This window comes from Mauremys reevesii, linkage group 2, assembly GCF_016161935.1.
Source record: "Mauremys reevesii isolate NIE-2019 linkage group 2, ASM1616193v1, whole genome shotgun sequence".
NCBI classification, from domain to species: Eukaryota; Metazoa; Chordata; order Testudines; family Geoemydidae; genus Mauremys; species Mauremys reevesii.
In genome coordinates, this window is record NC_052624.1 from 54,304,944 (window position 1) to 54,317,787 (window position 12,844).

Sequence of the window (12,844 nt, forward strand, 5' to 3'; positions counted from 1 at the left end):
ACTGGCGCTGCCTCTCGCCGGGCATCTCAGCGGGTCGGCTGGCGCCCTGCGTCGGCGGGCAGCCCCGGGCGTGCGCCCAAGGCAGGGGGGTCAGCGTGCAGCGCCGGGCGTCGGCTGCCTGTGGGCACCAGGTATATCGGGCAGCGCCTGTGCGGGGGGCTCGGGCTGTGCGCCAGCAAACTGGGTGTCAGTCAGTGTGAGCTGCCTCTTCCTGGGTGGGTGGGTGTCACTCCCTTCCCCTCAGCTGCTCCGATCCTCCTCTCCCCCACACTGGGACCTCAGGCTCACCCCAGGCTCTGGCTACTGGCTGGCAGCCACCCTCAACATTTCACCAGTGCCTAAGGAACAGCTCAGGCACCAACTGTACATTCCCCTGCTACAAGACCCCTCTCAACCTACCCTCCCTTGCCCTTACCCTATGGGATTAGAGGAAGCTTCATGAAGGTGTCTAATCCAAATTCCGCTATGCACTGCCCCATGTATTCCCCCACTTCCTTCCCCAGACATAGGTCTCAAGTCAACATCCAACTGGGTATTTATTTATAGAGTTTATAAGAATTTGTGAATGAATAAAAAAAAAGTGGAACACTTTGCAAAAATTGGGCTTAAAGGCCAGTCTTGGCATCCCCACCCCCAGAGGCCTTCTTTCTTTTCTACCTACTTCATCATCTAACATCCTTATTTCCCCAACACACACCCCTTCCTCTGTTAGTGAAATAGAAGCTGTACAGAAAGTGTCTCTTCATTCATCCCAGAGCATTGTTTATTATTAAAACATCTCTTCCCCCATCCTCAGAACCAATGCCTAAACGACAGGAAATAGAGAAAGGTCAGATCTCACACTGAAGTTAATGAGAGTCTTTCCATAAAGGAGCTAGTGCTGGATTAAAGGACTTAATCTGAAAAGGTGTTGAGAGACCTCTGAGTGGTGCTAATACCCTGTTCTCCCACTTTAAGTAATTCCCACAACTCATTCAGAGCATAATAAGATCAGGCTGATGTAAGCAACCATTTCCAAAATGCCTGAACACCCCCATCACAAACATACACAACTGGGGGGTGGGGGGGAGTCTCAATGAATTTGGAGAAGCATTTCCAAGTGACAGTCTCAGTCAGACTAACTTTTCAACTGCAGCCAGTGATGCAGATAAAAGGTGGCAAAAACTGAAAGTAGACATTTCCTCCGTCCATGCAACAATTTACCTCAAGTACACTGATGGTCCCTATCACCTTCTAAATACAAGACATTGATTTCCCTTTTTAATGCACTATTTCAAGGAGATTTTTCTCACTCCAAAATGGAATTTGGCCCTGACATAAAGCAACAGAAAGGCAAGAAACCTAGCTTTAGACGAGCCGTATAATGAGTTGAACAAATGCCTTCAAACTTCTCAAAAAGAAAATGTATGCAATCATGCAGACAAGAAACAAACCAAAGGAAGACAGAGTGAACACACCACTTGTAAAAGATGCAGGGGGCAGACTGCTTGTGACAAAAAACAGTATGTAACTAATAGCACAAATACTATGTGGATCTACTTCATTGAAAACCCTTGAGAGACTGTGAATTGATTATAGATGTCGATGAGCTGAGGGAGTGTCAAGGCTGCACTGCTGAAGATGGCACTCGGAAAAGCAGCAGGTCCAGTCAAAATCATGGCAGAAGTGATCGAAGCCTTGACAGAGTTTGGCACATGCTGGTTCATGCAAGTCCTGCATGCAGTTCTTAAACAAAAGAAAAATCACAAGAGAAAGGAGAAAGTCCATACTGGTACCAATATACAAACAAAAGGGTAACTGTAATGAGACAGGTTGGCCTTCCTCCAAGCCCGAGAGCGTGGGACCACTACTCTCCCCCTGGACATAGCAGGAAGTATAAAAGGCAGGCCTTACAGCTCAGTTGGGCTTAAGCCAGATGTTTTCAGGCTGCTGCAGAACTCCAGAGCCAAAACTGCACTGTGCAGTACCAGGCCCCCAGGAGACTGACCAGGGAGAGGACATGTGCCAGTACTGTCATCAGCTGGGTATCCCAAGGAGACTGAGGACCGTTGGACTAGGGAGCCCTATACCCGGACTGTGGTAGGAAGTAGCCCAGGGAAACCAGCTTTTAGTTTGGTTTTGCTGCCAGAGAGTGATTCAGGGGGATCCTTGCTGACCCTGTGGTGGAACCATCCACTATTGTTAGTGCCCTGGGCTTGGACCAGGTCCCCCTACTGCCAATCCCGACCCTTGGGATGGCAGCCAACTCCCCATGGCTGGAAGGCCTGTAGTGTGTTTTTTGGCTTGTCCCAGCCAGAAAACTGTGGATCTCCAGACAGTGTTTGCTTGCTGCCTTAGCCAGGAGGCTTAGGCTCCCTTCTCTGCCCAGCCCAGAGGGCCAGATCCCAGACCCTGATTGCCACCTGCCCTGGCCCAGAGGCTTGGGCTAGAGACTGCTTACTGCTTTGCTCAGAGGGCCAGAGACTGCTAATTGACTTTGTTGCCTGACACAGTGAGACAGAGTGGCCTCCCTCCAAACCTGAGACTGGGGGATCACTACAGTAACGTACATGACTATTCAAAGTACTAAGAAATTAAGTGTTGTCCGACTGCATGCAACTATTGTAGAGTATTATAGTCACATTCACTGAATGAATAGCAGAGCCCATTTTAGGAAAGAAAGAGTTTGGTTTTAGAAAAGGAAAAAAAGGATAACATATCCTAGATAGTTGGTGGAAAAGAAGACAGAAGGAAACATCCAGCACAGTTGGGCTTCCCTCAATTTGGAAAAAGCATTTGACAAAGTACCTAGGTGACTGTTCATGCCTCTGTTACAATTGTATAGGGTACCAGAGGATCTTGTCCAGATGTATAATGGTTTTATGACAAAAAAATGTGGTTGCCCTTTGGTGTCACAGAGAGCTTGAGATAAAGGTTGGGCTCCACCAGGCACCAGCACTTAGCCCAATACTCATAATTGTGAGGGGCTTGATAAATAAACAAATCCAAATGATAGGCAATACGAAATTGATCTGTACACATGATATTACACTAATGACCCATAGTGAGGAAGATTTGGTCCAGGTAATGGATGCCTGGAACAAGGAACTAACAAACTATGGTCTCACAATGAGTAAAGAAAAGACTGAAGTGTTTGGGGCAGAACCAAGACAGATGAATATCAATATAAGAGCCAACATCTAACTTAAAACACAGAAATCTGATTATCTTGCAGGCTGGTTAGCAGCAAATGGAGAAAATTGACAGAGAACTGCAAGCAAGGCTGATGAACACCAGGGTGATTTATGATAAACAGACACCTACACTAACTTAAGGAACAACTATATGAAACTGTGGAAAAACAAGCTCTTCTGTAAGGATCAGAAACATGGGCAACCAAAGGGATACCTAAGACCTGAAGCCATAGAAATGAGAAGTTTGTGGGTAATGAGAGCAGTGACTTTGTGAACCACAAGAAGAATGTCGTTGTCATAAGTCAGACCAGGTGTAACAGCATGGCACCTACCTCTCACGATTGCCCCTTCTGGTCAGATGTGTCTGCAGTCTTTAACAGTCCCAGCCCTGGGATCAGGCCATACCACCTGAGGTTCCGTCCTGGAGGCAATGGTTTCATCCTCTCAGGGCCTTTCTGGCCCCAGCTCTGCAGCTGGGCCACTAAGTAGTTCAGCTCTCCTTCTCGGGGTTTATCACTGTCCAAAGGTAAGCCACTTCTCCAGTGGCCTATACGGGTGACCTAGGCCTGCCCATTACTGGGTCCCAGCCCAGGGACCCTAAGAATAACAGTCACATGACACTGTATCCCTTTAATGAAACTGCTTTCAGCTCCCTGGGCCACTTCCCTGCAGTCCTCACCTTCACTAAAGCTTCACTCTTACTTCAGGGCTCTTCTATATTCAGGCTCAGCAGCCAGCCAGGAGCATTCTCTCACTCCCCTGGTCCCTGCCAACACTGAGCTATCCAAGGTGCTGCAGTCCTTCAGCCCGCTAGGAACACTGCCTTCATGCTTCAGGCTTCAAGCAGCAACTGACTCTGATCTGCACTGCAGCTCCTTTTATCCTAGCCTGCAACCCTCTGACTGGCTAGCCCCAGACAGCCTCCCCTGATTGGCTGCTTCCTACGCGGTCTCTCTAAGCGGCTTGGAGGATTTAGTTCCACTGCTCCTTTCCTGAGATGGGTGTGTTGGGAACCTCTGGGCCTAGTCCACCATGTCACACAGGGTCTCTGGTATCATACATAAATTGCATGAGAAGAAGCTGATATGATATGAGCATGGATGAAGGGAATCCAATTTAAAAAAACTAACAGTAGCTTACGTCCAAATTATCATGACTTGATCACATTTATAATGTGCAAACAAAGTCCAGACCAATGAGAGAGAGAGAGAGAGAGATTTGGTGCTTTAAAATGGTCAATTTCACAAAACTGAAAACAATTATGAGCCATATTATCTGGGAGAAAGAGTTTAGCTTGGAGAAAGAATTTAATCAGTAAAAATGTTCATGATCATTAGTAAAGTTAATCAATTCCCAGATGCCCAAAGTCACAATCCTGCAATCAAAGAAGAAGGCTGTATTGGTTAAATAATTGACTTGGTTTAGAGGGAAAGTGAAGACAGCTATAAAAATAATATGTATAACAAATTAAACAAAGGAGAAGTTGATAGTAATGAATGTAAATCTGAGATTAGGAATTATAGAAAACTGATAAAAGCAGAAATCCATGGCCAGCAGAGTTAAGAAGAGTAAGCCAGAGATTTTTAATTTATTAGGAACAAAAAGAATCCTAGCAATGGTATGTGTCTCTTACTAGATGGAAAAGGTAGAACTATTAATAATAATGCAGATAGGGCAGAAGTGTTCAATGAATATTTCTGTTCTGTATTTTGGAGAAAAATGGAGGACAGAGTTCCATCAGATGATGATAACCTTCTTTCCATTCTACTAATATCTCTGGAGGATGTTAAACAGAAGCTACTAAATTCAGACATCTTTAAATCACCAACTCCAGATAACTTGCATCCAAGACTTTAAAAGAGCTGGCTGAAGAGCTAATTAATGCTGATTTTCAATAAATCTTGGAGGAATGGGGAGAGTCCAGAAGGAAGAAAGCTAATGTTGTGCCATTTTTTTAAAAGGATAAACAGGATGACCCAGGTGATTATAGGCCTGTCAGCCTGCTGTTGGTCCCAGGCAAGATAATGAACAGCTGATTTGGGACTTGATTAATAAACAACTAAGGAGGGTAATGTAGTAAAGGCAAATCAACACTGGTTTATGGAAAACAGATCCTGTCAAAACTCTTCATAAAAAGATATGAAGTTGATTACAGGTTTGGTTGATAAAGATAATAGTCTTCATATAATATACTTAGACTTCTGAGAGGCGTTGACTTGGTACCACGTGACGTTTTGATTTTAAAAACCTAGAAAGATATAAAATTAACATGGCACACAATTAAATGGATTAAAAATGGCTAACTGATAGGTTTCAAAATGTAATTGTAAACAGGAAATCATCAATGGGTTTGTTTCTAAAAGAGACCCATATGGCTGGGTTCTTAGCCCTACATTATTTAATATTTTTATTAATAATGTGGAACAAAACAAAGTCATCACTGATAAAGTTTGGAGATGTCACAAATATCTGGATCACCTGGTAAACTGTGTGCAAGCAAACACTATGCATTTTAATATGACAATGTAAATGTATGCATCTAGGAACAAAGAATGTAGGCCATACTTACATGATGGGAAACTATCCTGGGAAGCAGTGACTCTGAGAAAGATTTGGGGGTCATTTCTGGTTATCACCTGAACATCAGTTTCCAGTGTGGTGCTGTGACCAAAAAGGCAAATCCAATCCTTGGATCTATAAATGGGGAATCTGAAGTAGGAGTAGAGAGGTTATTTTACCTCTGTATTTGGCACTGGTGCAAGTGCTTCTGGAATACCATGTCCAGTTTTGGTGCCCGCAATTCAAGAAGCATGACGATAAATTGAAGAGTGTTGAGAGACGAGCCACAAGAATGATTAAAGTATTAGAAAACATGCCTTATATAGATAAATGCAAGGAGCTCAATCTGTTTAATTTAAGAAAAAGAAGGTTAAGGGGTGACTTGACTACAGGTAACTGCACGGGGAACAAATATTTAATAAATAGCAGAAAAGATATAACAAGATCTAGTGGTTGGAAGTTGAAGGTAGACAAATTTGACTGGAAAAAAGGCATACATTTTAAACAGTGAGCATAATTAACCACTGGGGCAACTTACTGAGGGTCGTGGTGGATTCTTCATTACTGATAATTTTAACTCAATATTGGATTTTTTTAGGGCTTCCAACTTAATCGCGATTAAAAAATTGTGATTAATCACACTGCTAAACAATAGACTACCATTTGAAATTTATTAAATATTTTTGGATTTTTTCCTAAATTTTCAAATATATTGATTTCAATTATAACACAGAATACAAAGTGTATAGTGCTCACATTATATTATTATTGATTACAAATATTTGCACTGTATAAAGATAAACAAAAGAAATAGTATTTGTCAATTCACCTCATACAGTAATGTAGTGAAATCTCTATCATGAAAGTTCAGCTTAGAAATATATATTTGTTTTGCTATATAACTGCACTCAAAAACAAAACAATGTAAAACTTTAGCACCTACAAGTCCACTCAGTCCTACTTCTTGTTCAGCCAATCACTCAGAAAAACAAGTTTGTTTACATTTACGGGAGATAATGCTGCCCACTTATTATTTACAATGTCACCTGAAATTGAGAACAGGTGTTCACAAGGCACTTTTGTAGCCAGCATTACAAGGTATTTCACCTTGAATGGCCCTTGAAATATGTGTTAAGTGGCCTGTTAACACCTATCCAGTCATACAGAGGAAAAGAGGGAGGGTGTTAGTGGGTTACAGATTATTGTAATAAGCCATAAATCCAGTGTCTCTATTAAGCCCATGATTTTTAGTGTCTAGCAAAGTTATGACTTTAAGCTCCCAGGGTCATCATTTGAAAGTGTTATGCTGGTTTCCTTTGAGGATAAGGACTGAAAGGCCAGATAGTAATTGATTTGTGAAATATGTTTACCCACAGGTAATATGGTGTTTTTGTCTTTTATCATATTCCTATGTAAGTTTATTTGAAAGTATAGCGATTGTCTGGTATCACCCATATAGTTGTTATTCAGTGCACTGGATGAGTTACACCACATGTTGTCATAGGCATGTGTTGGACTCATGGATCCTGTAAGGGAATAGCACAGTCAGCTATAATCTGGCTGTGGTTTTCAATGCAAAACTGTGTTCTAGAGTTCCGGAAGTGGTGTGCTGTATAAACTACACTCACTTCTGCCATCTAGTCTATCTGTTCATAGGTATACCATCTTGTGACAGGGGGACTCTGCTCACTGCTGGGATGGTGTCTCCACTTGGCCACTCAGGAGAATAGCTCACAAGGCTGACACCCCTTCACACAGTTGCATACCTTTCCTCCCCCTCTCTCCTTCTCTGCAGCCCCTCTCTCACACCAGGAGCTGCTGCAGCCTCTTCATGACTCAGGCTTCCAGTCACATCACTAAGTTGATTTCCCTTCTGGTGTAATCTTTCAAAGTCTCTTCTACCCATGTGTCATCAGGCAGTCTTCATTCCCACTCTCCTGACCCCTACCACTCCAACAGTGACTCAAGAAGTTTTCCTGTTCACTGCCCCCAAACAGTATCACTCTGTAGTGATTGGTAGGGGAACCCAGTCCTGTCCTCTACTCTGGGTTGTTATATCTTTTCTGCCTCCTTACTAGTCTCACCTCTGACCTCCTTCCTGCCAGGCATCTTCTCCCTTTTCTCAGGGAAGAGACTGCTGCCTTCCTCCTTACTACTTTCCACACTGTTGCTGGCCACTTGGCTTTGTAGAAGCCCCGCCTGTTCCCTCACAGGTGAGCCTTCATCTAATTAGCTTCCTCCAGTTTTTCTCCCTCGTTTGCAGCCTAATTGGGTGAATTCGCCTACTTGGCCTGATTTAGCCCTCTCAGGGCCAGTGTAAGGAGTACACCACACCAGACACCTGTAAATAAATTAGGCAAGATACAACAGCCCATTTCTTTGTTGGCAAGAAAAATAATCCAGTGGCCAAATTTTACAAACATGGGTGCCTAATGTTATACTCTTAAGTCTAGTTTTAGACATCTAAGGAAATAGTATTAAAGGCAGGTGCATGTTGCTCAGTATTTTTGAGACTGCTTATTTAGGTGCTTGTATATGGACTTCAGATACACATTTTAAATAAACTTTTCCCAAATCTTTTTTACTACTGAGAAGTTGTGACCATATATTCACCTGTAATTATGGTGAATTATGGATACTCTTAGAACCGTTAGGACAAATAGGCCCAATCCGGCTTGCCACAATCTCAGTGAAAGCATGATCAGGCTTAAAGAGGCAGATCTACAGCTGATGCAAACTATCAGAGCTCCATTGACTTCAGTGGAGCTATGACAAATGACAGTTAATACAAGCTAATGATCTGCCCCATAGTGTCTATTTATTAGAGCTTGGCATGTGCCACAAAACAATTTTTCATAAGTATATGATCACATTTTAAAGCTATTTAACTTTGGCCGTTCTTCCACACATTTTGTGTTCTTCTTCTGCAAACTTTCAAGCAATTGAGGTATACTCACACAACAGTTTTCAGAAAGTAGATGTTAAGCTTGTATGCTCAAGTATTCTCACCAGAAGTAGTGTATGGTATAGACTGAGTAAGGAAAGGAAGGAGTGAGAGCAGCAGAATAAGAACAATGGACTTAAAAAAAACCAGACTTTAACCGACACGGAGAACTGGTAGGTAAGGTCTCATAGGCAGAAAATCTAAGGGAGAAAGGAATTCAGGAGAGCTGGCAGTTTCTCAAGGAGACAATATTAAAGGCACAAATGCAAACTATGGGAAGGAAAGATCGGAAGGATAGTAAGAGGCCAGTATGACTCTATCAGGAGCTCTTTAATGACCTGAAAATCAAAAAGGAATCCTACAAAACATGGAAAGAAGATAAATTGCAAGGAGTACAAAAGAATAGCACATGTACATAGGGATGAAATCAGACAGGCTAAGGCACAAAGTGAGTTACACCTAGAAAGGGATATAAAAGGCAATAAGGCTATGGCTACACTACAAGGCTTTCAGCGACATGGCTGTGCTGCTACTACCGTGCAGCTAAAAGGCATTCAGTGTAGCTGCTGTTTGTCAGCAGGAGAGAGCTCTCCTGCTGAGAAAGCACTGTTCACACCGGTGCTTTTCATTGGTAAAACTTTTGTCATTGGGGGGAGGGGAGGAGGGTGTTTTTTAACACCCCTGAATGACAAAAGTTTTGCCAACAAAGCATCAGTGTAGACAAACCCTAAAAAGTGTTTATTTACATACACAGGAGCAAAAGACAGACAAAGGAAAGTGTAGGTCATCTGCTTATCAGGAAAAGAGAGCTAATAACTGATGACATTGAAATCAAGAGGTAGTCAATGCCTATTTTGCTTCAGTCTTCACTAAAAAAGTTAATGTAACCAGATACTTAACACAATATTAACAAAGGGAAAGAAAGCAAATCAGAGTAGGGAAAGAACAGGTTAAGGAATATGTAGATAAGTTAGAAGTATTCATGTTGGCAGGGCCTAATGAAATACATCCTAGGGTACTTAAGGACCTAGTTGAAGCAATCTCAGAACAATTAGCAATTATCTTTGATTACTCCTGGAGGATGGATGAGGTCCTTGAGAATTGGAGAAGGACATACATAGTACCTATCTTTGAAGAGGGGAATAAAGAAGACCTGGGGAATTATAGATCAGTCAGCTAACTTTGATACCTGGAAAGATACTGGAACAAATTATTGAACAGTTTGTAAGCACCCAGAAGATAAGAAGATTATAAGAAATACCCAGTATAGATCTGTCAAGAACAAATCATGCAAACCAACTCAATTTCCTTAATTGACAGGGTTATTGGCCTAGTGGATAGGGAGAAAGGAGCAGGCATGATATATCTTGATTTTTATAAGGCTTTTGACACAGTTCCATATAACATTTTCTTAAGCAAACTAGGGAACTGTGGTCTCCATGAAATTACTATAAGGTGGGTGCACCACTGGTTGAAAGAACGCAAGGGTCAGTCCTAGGTTTGGTACTATTCTATATTTTCATTAATGATTTGAATGATGGAGTGGAAAGCTTATAAAATCTGAAGGTGACACCAGAGAGGGAGTTCAATCCTTGAGGGGGCCACTTAGGGATCTGGAGCAAAAATTGGTCCTGCTAGTGAAGGCAGGGGGCTGGACTTGATGACCTTTCAAGGTCCCTTCCAGTTCTAGGAGATTGGTATATCTCCAATTATTACCTTTATTACCTTTAGGGATTGCAAGCATTTAGAAGGACAGAATTAGAATTCAAAATTACCCTGACAAATTGGAAACTTGCTCTGAAATCAACAAGATGAAAGTCAATAAAGACAAGTATAAAGTACTTCACTTACAAAAGAAAAATCAAATGCACAATTACAAAATAGGGAATAACTGTTCAGTTGATAGTACTGCTGAAAAGGGTCTGGAAGTTATAGTGGATCACAAACTCAACATGAATGAAATGTGATACAGTTACAAAAAAAGCCAATCTAATTCTGGAGTATATTAACAGGAATGTGTTCTATTAAGACATAGGAGGTGATTATCCTTCTCAACTCAACCGTGATGAGGCCTCATCTGGGGTACATTGTCCAATTCTGGGCACTACACTTTAGGAAATGTGGAAAAATTGGGGAGAGTCCAGAGGAGAACAATAAAAATGAAAAAAGTTTAGAAAACCTGACCTATAAAGAAAGGTTAAAAACATTTCACATATTTAATCTTGAGAAAAGATGACTGATGGGGGGCCTGATAAGTCTTCAGATATGTTAAGGGCTATGAAGAGGGCAGTGATCAATTTTTTCCTCCATGTCCACCGCAGGTAGGAGAAAAATTAATGAGTTTAATTTGCAGCAAGGGAGATTTAGTTTAGAAATAGGAAAAACTTTCTAACTATAAGGGAAATTAAGCTCTGGAATAGGCTTCCAAGAGAGGCTGTGTAATCCCCATCATTGGAGGTTTTTATGGAAAAGGTTGCGCACACAGTTGTCAGGGATGGTCTACGTTTACTTGCTTCTTCCTCAGCACAGGGGATTGGACTTCATTACTTTTCAAGGTCCCTTCCCAGCCCTATATTTCTATGAGTCTATACTTTAGTGGTGCTTTTCCCCACAAAATGCTTGATCCATGACATAAGCCAGACAAGAATCAGACCATTTTCTTCAGAACCAAGATCGCACACACAAATGCAATCATTTCTTGCTAATAGCTGTGGTAGATCAGTGAATACAATGCTGTTAGTATATTTATAGGGGATATATTACGGTGCTTAACACAGCAGGAGTACAGAAAAGTCCAAAAAAATCTTGCCAGAACAATGTACTTAATTAATTAATCAAGCTAGCTGAGACCTGCCTATTCTATTTGCAACTGGAGAAAGTAGGCAATTACTTTGTGTGACTATGATAAGGGGAAAAAAAGTAGAGCTTACCCAGCCAATTCATTTACCATAGCCTAAGCATTCAAGAAGTGGTCTTTTGGGTAAGAGCTAAGTGATCCGAAAGGTTTACAATTTTAGAAAACTCCCTAATCCTGCTTATCTGTTACCTCTGCCTGGATCATTAAAAACAAAATACCTTCAGACCCTCCAGTTTGTTAATCCAATCAGTGAACAAAATCAATAATATGTGACTTCTGACCAATCACACTTAAAAGCATATTTTGAATACTGATTATCAAATACTTATAGGGAACTGTTCTTAGATAAGGCCACAGAGGTGAGGGGGAAATTTGCAAAAAATTATATGTCTGCATTTGAGGAAATCATGACCTGCTAAAGGACATTCTGTAAGCCAGAAAAACATAATCTACATTCTCCAATTAATGTGTTGTGAATTATTTTTTCAACTTTATATGAAATAATTCTAATTGAATTCTTTAGATACACTTTGGATATTACAGTGAAGGTACAATACAAGAAGTGTTAAAAATCTGCAACTGTTGGGTTGTTACTGATATAAAAGCATGCGTGTTTGACTCCCTAGCTGGTCTTTACATTTTAAAATCAGCAGTAGTAGAACAGCTGTTTGATAGAAGCGATCGAGTAATAAGAGAGTTTGTGGGGAGGCAGTAGTGAAATTTCCATGCCTAATTACTGCCCATATAAACAAGAATTTAAAACAGATTTCTATCATTAAATTAATACAACTAAGTTATTGCTTTGTTTGGCAATACTCTGATTTGATAAACACTACAATGTTTTAAGGAAAAAATATGTTCACTATACAAATGGTCAAACTAAAATTCCTTTCAGATAAACTAGCTCTGGGGAGGAGCCAGAAGCTGGGAATGCACGATGGGATGTATCACTTGATGATTACCTGTTCTGTTCATTCCCTCTGGGGCACGTGGCATTGGCTAGATCGACCTTTGGTCTGATCCAGTATGGCTGTTCTTATGAAAAGGGTCATTCCCACTGAAATTTGTCTATGTTGTTTTCCTTTGTATCACTTCTCTTCTCCACTTTTAATTTTTTAACTTTCTCTCTGTTTATTGGTTTCATATGTATTTTGCCATCATGTTGCAGACACAGTGTGTACAGTAACTCCTCACTTAAAGTCATCCTGGTTAACGTTGTTTCATTGCTGATCAATTAGGGAATGTGCTCATGTAAAGTTGTGCAATGCTCCACTCTTACATTGTTTGGCTGCCTGCTTTCTCCACAGCTGG

At 41.3% G+C, this 12,844-nt stretch overlaps 1 protein-coding gene across 1 annotated transcript in view; it reads right to left on the minus strand.

The window, feature by feature from the left end:
- Window positions 1-1,384: 1,384 nt before the first annotated feature.
- AGMO (alkylglycerol monooxygenase) overlaps window positions 1,385-12,844 on the minus strand; it is a 515,888-nt gene continuing 504,428 nt past the window's right edge. Inside the window, exon 15 of the transcript XR_005593863.1 lies at window positions 1,385-1,725. The gene's annotated coding sequence lies outside the window, so the exon portion shown is untranslated. The remainder of the gene's footprint in view (window positions 1,726-12,844) is intronic.